Source organism: Dicentrarchus labrax, unplaced genomic scaffold (genome assembly GCF_905237075.1).
Source record: "Dicentrarchus labrax unplaced genomic scaffold, dlabrax2021, whole genome shotgun sequence".
In the NCBI taxonomy this organism is placed as follows: Eukaryota; Metazoa; Chordata; class Actinopteri; family Moronidae; genus Dicentrarchus; species Dicentrarchus labrax.
In genome coordinates this window covers 12,398,638-12,407,875 of record NW_026136702.1, presented here as the reverse complement: position 1 = coordinate 12,407,875, position 9,238 = coordinate 12,398,638, and the positions used below count along the sequence as shown (strand labels likewise).

The following is a 9,238-nucleotide window of genomic DNA, read 5'->3' as shown; positions in this document are numbered from 1 at the left end:
GTTCAGAGCTGGAAAAGTAATTGCAAAGCTAAGGTTAGTAATTTTGTGGTATTAAATTGCCTGTCAGAGCTAAATGAAGTAGGGCTTCTGCACTGCCAAAAGCCATACGTGCCTATGCGCAGAGTGGTGTAGCTTTACCCGAAGAAGGTAGTATTTTCCTCCACCACATCATTTTATCATTCAGCTGAGTTCATGGTGTTGTTTTAAGAGATTTAAGTCTCATTACCCCAACCTAGGTCCTTTGTGATTTATACCGTTATTACAGCACTCTCTCTCACAATAGAAATGATGCATGAATCACATTTGTACTGTAAGACAAATGTTTCTCCAAGGGAAAGAGAGACATTGTAGCTAGTTAAAGGGACCCTCATTAAGCTCTCGTTATTGGATAAGTGGCTCTCATTTTCTCTGTGAGATTCCAGGCCTGACTAACTGGTCTTTATACCTCTCTGAAGATTACAGTGTTGCATTGCTGCAGTGTTAATTTGTTCTTTGTGATGTGACCAGCAGTTATACATTTATTTCAGTGTCCAAATCTGTGCCATTGACCTTCAGTTCCTGCTGAGTCCAAAACCTGCTGACCCCAGCCCTACATTTGCCAGAGATGGAGATAAATATATATCTGAATGCCTTTAGAGCTGCCTCTGTCAAGTCCAGCTCATGGTTCAAAGCTGTTTTATATTTTGTTTTATGTACTGTGTCAGTAATATTCCTTGACCTTTTCTTTTTAAGGCAGCCTTACAACAGTGAAAGAGGAAATTATTGAGAAATAATAAAATAAAACAATAGTATCGACAATCCTAAGGCTGCAGCTGACAGATATTTTAGAATAAAATCCCATTGTAAATTTCCCAGAACCCAAGGTGAACATTTCAGATTACTTGCTTTGCCCCAGAAAGAGCATAAAAACCCAAAATAGGCTGTAAACGAATATATATGTGTATATATGATACAAAGAGACAGATTAGTTTTCTCTGAAAATACTAATCACTTGATTAACTTAAGCCATACTACTGCTACTACTAATATTGTGATGATAATCTTCATATATTAAAAAATAAAATGAACTCTAACCATACAATATGACAGTAGTCCTACAGTGCACCAATAACAAGAGTCTTCATGATGTAAGCAGCATGTGTTTCTCACATACAGTGTAAAGGTAAACCTCAAACCCAATATTTTATCAATGCTACTTATAATACTATAAGTAATAATGACAGATACAGTTGAGTATCATCAGCATAGTGGTCAAATATTATTGATACTATTGTTGAATTACAATTCTATAGATTACATCCATATATTCGTATTCATCTAGAAACTACAAATGTGACGCGTTCCATCAAAATGAGTCGGATGTCGCAGCGGCCCGTTTGTGTAGAAACACGTTTTTACAAGAAAATAGAATTTTGGGCTATTTTCAGTTTTTACATGTTTCTAATTAAATAAAGTCTCAAGTTTCATACCATGTCAAAATTAATGTAAAATACAAAGGATAAATATAGCTAGCATAAATAAAACAAAACAGGTGTCAGAGTTCAAAACACTGGCTAGCGTGTTTGTGTCATCTACGTCATCTGTCAACTGTCAGTTTAGATCGACATGGACACGGACACAGATTGACAGATTGACAGCCTAGACAAAATTAATTTTCGCGACGACGAAATTGCTCGACTTTTAAATTCAATTCTTGTAAGACATGCTACGACAACTGGATCGACCTTATTACGGACTTTTTCACCGCACCGGCAGCTGAGAGTGAGAGTGACAGCGGCGGCTCGACCTCCAAGTCTGACTCGGATTTCGCGCTACCGACACTGGCCGGCTCCGATCGTGATGGCAAAGAAAGTGAGTGTGACGGAGGCCAGGAGGAAGATATTCCACTCGTGGCTGACCCGATGGTAGCATACAATTTCTCTGATTATAATTATGTAAAGCAGTAAAGCAGTAAAGTTTATTTATTTGAATATAAACTGTCTATAAATGTCTTTTAATTCATTTGGAATATGGCGGAATGTTGATTGCTATCTTTAGAGCCCTTTTTTCTCAAAAACAAGGTTTGGTGACAGTCGACCTTTGGAAGGGCGTGTCTCATACAATTTTTGGAGTAGAAAAATAATTTTGGTATCGCCATAAAGCTGAGACTTTCCTCTTTACAGCCATGAAGAAAACTCAAAATGTGTTTCTGGGTCAAAGTGACTCAAAATGATGGAGCAGGTCACAAATTATCCTAAATAAACAACAACCAGTGTCTCAGTATAGATAATATTTTTTTTTAAACTTCTGTGAATTTGAGGTTTTGTGACCACTGCTTCACTGTGACACAAATCTGTCAAGTTCAGTGTCAGATGGAAGCACAATCACTTTTAAATGCAGGAATCATACAATATGTTTTAAAATGAATGTAGAATGTGAAAAATTATTTACTGTTAGAGAAAGTTATTTGTCATATATATTTACTAATTTTATATGGAGCACGGTCGAGACCTGCTGTCCTGAGATAACTTCTGTTATGATTTGGCGCTATACAAATAAAATTGAATTGAAAATTGAATTGAATTGAACTAGTTCTCTTGTTAGTATTTTATTTGCTTGTATTCCTACTACTACTGTAATGACACCAGTCTAGCTATAATTATATATTCACCACAGAACGGGACTGGTTAAAATTGTGAAATTAATCTAACTTAACTAGTTGTAATCTGGGAAAGGTGACAAAGATATATCTGAAATAAATACTATTAGACCAAGTTGATCTAAAAATGATAATAAACCGGTAATAACATTTTTAAAAAGAAGGAAAAAAAAGACAAGAGTAGATGGCTTTGAAGTGTCTCAAATTTCCTCTCCTGCAGTTTATTTGAAAGCTATCATTTTCTTGAATTCATCGCTGAAAATTGTTATTGATTTGCAGCATGACAGATGCTAAGAGCGTCTCTATTGACGTTACCATTGACAGTTTCAGTAAATTCCACATCTAATTATCATTCCTGGCCAAATGATACACCTTTGTATTCTGTGAGAGGATGTCGATGGCACCAGGTGCATTGTTCTAGAAAGACTTATTGAGCTGGGTGTCGCTGCACTGTGATTTAGGACATAACAGAGAACATTCTTTTTTTGTGTGGCATAATTAAACCTGGTATGGACTACTCCCAGACTGCTAAAGACATCACTAAAGAAAAGATCGGTGTTGTTGATGGCCTTTGTGCTGAAGGATTTCTCACTCCTAAGTAAATTGCCACCTACCACCCCTTTTATCCTTCTTTCACCCTTTCCTTCTCCCTTTCTCCTTCCCTCTTTTTCCAATTTGTTATGCATGAAAAAAAAAAGTTTTTGCTACAGAAGCAATTTTATCAAAGCTAAATTGAGATAATTCAGTGACATGGTATTGACCTCTTGCTCAAATGATTTATAGTATCAATGAATATCTGGTCCCACTATTAATAGGGACTTGGGATGAGAATTTAATAGAAATAAATCATTACCTTAACCTTTCTCCTTCAGTAAATGGTTTACTAATTTTAGCATCATGTTATTATTTCAGAATATTCATTTCAACCATGACTAAAGGAATGTCATAAATGTGCATAACTTCCTTTTTTATCGCCATGTGTACATTTACAGTTTAAGAGTTTCCACTTGAGGGTATTGCCTTCAGTGGCAGAAATACTACTGCTAGTCAACCCCGTTGACCACTGGGACACTACTGCCGTAAAGAACACCTGTCATTACGCTGCTGTTTTACATGGAACCAACAATGTGATTGATAGCATGCCGACATTCCGGAAGCAAAAGAGAGATGTGACATGTGACACAACAGCGTCGGTATAGTGTCCATTGGCTCCACCATTTTGTACAAAAGTCCTCCCAGCTCTGTTACTACCTCTGCTGCTGGCTTAACGGTGGTACAATGCCCCCCCACCACTACCATTCCATGTTTGTATGTTTTATACATAACAGTGAGGTGGAATAATGGCACAACATTCCCGCCTTGAACAGGCTGTATTAAAAGGGCTACTGACAAGCTCTTTGCTGGAGTGACATCTGAACTTGCCAGGGGCATGAACCTGCCAGGGCCTCCAGCAGGTGCCAGAACCCGACACCTCTTGAAGGCACTGGGAGCAAAGTGGTGGGTGGTGATGCTGATGGTGGGGGCTTTTGGGCTTTATGTTGGAGGAATAGTAACATGATGCTGGAGTCCCCTGCCTTTTCCCACAGTGGCCCTGAACCACCACTCTGCGGCTCCACTGGCTAACTAACGGCTCACTTGACTGTGGTTACAGGAAGCCCATTGTTGGGAAGGACAGAATTCAGGGGGGAAGTGGTGTAATCCTGGCTCTGTCCTGGATCAGTCAGTTTGGATTTCACACAGGCCCCACGATCAGGCCTAGTACAGCCAAGGGCCCCTGGACACTGTGTTCCTTAGAAAAACAGACAAACACCTCTTTCCCCACAGCGAGATCATAAAAAGTAAAACTAACCACATCCCTTAAATGACATCAACTACTGCCGTATCTTTAATCTTTACTGGTTTAACAAAAGTTGAATTGTGAATTCAGAGTTGACTGCCCATTAAAATAACAAGATTAGATGTTTCTTTGATACTTTTTATTATACTTGTATGGTTCATATTCCCCTCTCAAGATGATCAATCCCAACACAGTAGATACGTAGTTATTGTGAAAACCACGTGTCTTTCTTAGTGCCAAAATCTTTTTAACTTATTCAGCTTTTCAGAGGAGGTGCTTGTCAGATAAAGAGTTTAAAGGTTGTAGATATTGTTTCCAATGGCAGAAACAGAAGAAAACTCACAGAAGAGAAAGGATGACTAAGTAAGCATATAAAATACTCAAGCTATTCAGTTTTTAATTCTCTATATTTTCAGTAGCATAGTACTGGCAACACATCCTGCTCATTAACAGAGAGAGAGAATATGATCTTTTCTTATTTATTTGCCACAACTGGACATTACCCACCATAAAGAAATCCAAATGCACAGCGCATCAAACACTATTTGTGACTGTTGTCTGTCATACCTTATATGCTGGTAGGGTCAGTCTGGTAAGCAAAAGGTTTACCATCCTGATGACAAAATGGAAGCATTCTTTTTCTTCTTCCCTTCTCAACAGTTTATAATAAATTGTAGGCTGCCTCAATTGTTTTTTCAGTCTTCCAAATGATTTCAGCCTTCAGATGATCTGTGAAGAGAACTATTTGCGCTCAAAACTGTGCTATTTTTCATCGGTACAGTAGGTGGCTTGGAAAGGGCAATAAAGTCATGTCCAATGTGAGTCATGTTGTCTTTCATTCAATTAGACAAACTCTAGCCCACACAAATGACATTGAAATAAATTGATGTAATGACAGGAATTCATGCCTTGCAACAGTGAGAGGTGAAAATCCTCCCCTGCAATTTCAGGCTTTGCACTTGGCATGGCATGTAATGTGATCTCAGTTGAGTCTGAGGAAAACAAATCCCTTTTCCCCTCTGTTTTACATACAAGTGTAAGAGTATGTAAGGCATTTGTAGTTATTTCAGGAGACAGAGAGAGAGAGGGAGCTGCAGGGGTTGCTGGTTCATTCTCCACATATGCTATGGAGAGCAGATAATTGCTCCATGGCCAGAAGGCTTTGATTGGCTGGCTAGTTAGTGATCAGAGCAGCGAGATGTCTGGCTCTCTGTGGACACCAGGAACTCTGTAACATATGGCAGAGAGAAGTGGGCGGAAGGTTTTTGAATTTGCTCTAATTCTCATTTTCTTTATGACCTCTTACATGGGTTACAATGTCATGTAATGCCATACAATTTTAAGTTAGCCATGGGTATTTCTAGCACTTGTGAGAATTGAAAATGCAAGTATAGATTTGACCACAAACATGCACTGCATGTCAGGCATCCAACTTAAGAACAGTTTCAGATAGATTCAAGTTCTGAGAAACTTAACAGCATGAAATATCTTCAAACAATGTATTATGTGCTTCAAGGTATTATCCAGCCTTTTTTAGCACAAAGTTTTGCCAGAACATGTGGTTGTATTGTTTGAAAAGTCAGCTGCTTTGATGCCTGGCATAAATTATCACAATTTTCAAGCTTACATTCCATCAGCCTATTTTAATGTATAAGCCATAGTATGTGGCGCCAGTTAAAAGATAGTAATCATGTTGTCATTTTATGTGCATATACCACACACTATACACAGAGTAAATATGTATACAATATACAAAAGGTTAGGTGAAGGGGAATAAAAGCAGGTGTGGTGATTAATTATTATATTTATTACTTGGCCCGCACCTTTTAAACAGCTGTGCCAATCACAGTGCTGCTTGATGAAGATAGGAGAGTGAATGAGTGCAGACTGGCTTTTTCTAAGTAGTAAAATAATATTGTTGTCCAGGAGGTGCAGAATGTCAAGGCAGATACATGGCACAATAAATATCCTGCCAAAGGCAGAGGTGCCTTTGTAGGTTTAGAGTTATTTTTTATCGGTTGTGGAGATAACAAAAGTTAGATTTTTCACTTGTAATTTTTGCAATACAGTTTAAAAAAACCAAAAAAAACAATGATCAAGCAAGTAGCTCAACACAAGTACAATGATCAAAATGGGGTTGTTTTCCCTTATACTTTAATTAAGTTTACATTCTATTAGATTTGGTGACATTTCCATGCCAAAACTCTTGAGTGAGGAAATGGTTTATTTACATGGTTGTGTAAACTAACAATTTCCCAATTATCCTGTTGACTTTCCAGAGAGACATATTGCAGTTAAAAAGAAAAATATTTGTCTTAAAATTTAAGAAATGAATGCGACGGTTGCCAGATTAGTTGAAACAAAGGCAATAACAAACACAGTTGCTGCCCCCGTTATGAAAGCGATTTACCAACATTTTATCTTGCACTACCTTAAATGGGAAAAGCAAATTTCATTGCACAGTGGTCTATGCACCACCAGAAAAATATAGCCTTTAGCCTTTACCAGACAAGTTCATAAACATCTGAAAAGGAAGATGACGTGCCATTATAGTTACTCTACATACAGTATGTACCTTAGCCAACTGAGCTACCAGGATGTTTTGTGGCATTTATTACCTCTGCTAAGGAGGTTGTGTTTTCTGTGCCGTTTGTCCACAGTTTATGCCCTCCTAGTTATATACTTGACTGAAGCTTATCAGGGTCACATGCCTTCTTAGCATCGGGTTGTTAAAAGGTGTTCACCAGCGTTTGCATTCCTCCCTCAAGATTCAGCTCTTTGACAGAAACAAAATCCGTCCAAAACCCCAGGGGGTCCTCAGTGGTTAGTGAGCTTGAGGCTGCAAAGAAGTACTCTTTAACATTACACACACACACACACACACACACACACACACACACACACACACACACACACACACACACACACACACACACATTGTTAAAGCAGTATCTTGTTGTTGTGGTGCCCTTTTGTCCCCTCTGTGTTCCCTGTCTGTAAAGAAATTTGGGTTGATGTTTGTGATGGCAGGGATCCCTCTCAACAAACAATGCCGAGATTGAAAAGAGGATTCTTCCTCTTTTCACTCTGGAGCCTTCAAGTCCACTGCAAGTTTACATGACCCTTCAACTCCTCTCCACACAAGTTTTGTTCGACAGCTTCTGTTTGGGCATATAAGGAGGCATTGTTGCCTGGGTCACAGCAGAGGGATGCTAAGTTTAGGAGTTTACGTAAGAAGGCCTTTCTAAGTGGCTCAGCCTCGCAGTCTCTTGATAGATCATGTGAAAGACACCAGGCCACAAAAACAACACTTTATGTGGCAACATGCAGGGATATATTTTTGCCATTTGAACAAACACAATACCTATCTGAAAAAAGATGTCCTTGATGTTTCAACTGAACACTGGCTTGTCATAAACAAATAAGAAAAAAAAATAAATTAAAAAAAATCTTTTTCTAAACTTGTTTTAGAATGTTTGTAGGTAATTTATATCCTCTAAATTGTCAACAGACCCTGTCCTGTCTGTCAATTCTCTGCTAGAGTGATGTTGAGTTGTTTACTCAAGCACATCAACTCACTTTTCACTCTCACTTAAACAGAATGAGCTTTCTGCATCTACAATATTTCACTAAGCCTGTTTGGCAATGTTGGATGTGTCCATCACTACATTTCTTGTTCAAGGAAGACAAGACAATGGATTTATTAGGGAGACAGATGAACTTCTTTTCAAATCCCATCATTCTGTTGAATGTCTAAAACCTAGACAGTTGATGTGCATATGACAGCTGTCACATTCATCACAGTGTAGTCACAAACAAGCGGGAACACGTAGGCTGTTGTGTCTGAAAATTCACAGTGCAACATAGATTTCAGTAAAGTGTAGCCTGCCATCAGGACTCTGTATAGGATCATGAAACGCTTGGCATTTTGACTTGTGCCTTGTGATTTATCTTGCCTTGAGACATAATTTGGTCTGAGCCCGCAGCGAAATATATACTTGGATAAATGCTATGGCTTTGAGTTGAAATAAACAAATCCCTAATGCCCTATCAATGTCCTTCCTGTTGGAAACAGAATAACTCCTTTCACTTACCAAAAGGAATATATATCATCAGATAAATGCTCCCTAGAAATAAGAAGCCAGGGACAGGCTTAACCACTTCTAAGCCCTGCTTCCCTGTAGACTTGTGTTTATGATAAAGAGTAATGAATGGAAAGTGGGTTTTATCAGTGAAAGATGGAGGAATGGTTAGCTTGAGTGATGCTTTTTGTCCCACATGGCACAATCAAGGCCTATTTTTGAAGTGTAGTCCCTAGTGTGTTTGTAGACCAATTTTTGTGGATATTGGCTGTGGGATCTTGCAGGCCCTGCTGTACAGTACAGTATGAAGGACAGTCCAATTATCTGAAGATACAGCAGTATTGCTTGTCATGCAAATCACAAAGACAACTACTTGTATATAGTTTAACGTTCAGGAAACTTTAAATGCACTACAGTAGGTTGCCTAGCAGTTATATCCTTCAATTCCCATTGGTTTGGTTGCAAAGAATTAGTCTTGTTGCAGTTTTTGTTATGTGTTCTCATCAACTTTCTCTCTATATAAATGAGAATTAAAGGAGGGCAAAGATAAAGCAATGTCTGCTGTAGGTTCAGCTTTTTAAGAGGTCTGTTTACAAGGATTTGTGTTCTATATTTGGTGTGTTAGTATTACGCCGTCTCATCACATCCCTCTGCTTGATTTCTTCTCCATCTTACCTTCTC

General features: G+C 38.4%; 1 protein-coding gene across 1 annotated transcript in view; it reads left to right on the top strand.

Moving 5' to 3' along the window:
* lrmda (leucine rich melanocyte differentiation associated) overlaps positions 1–9,238 on the top strand; it is a 199,071-nt gene that overhangs the window by 75,934 nt on the left and 113,899 nt on the right. The gene's annotated exons all lie outside the window — the stretch shown is intronic.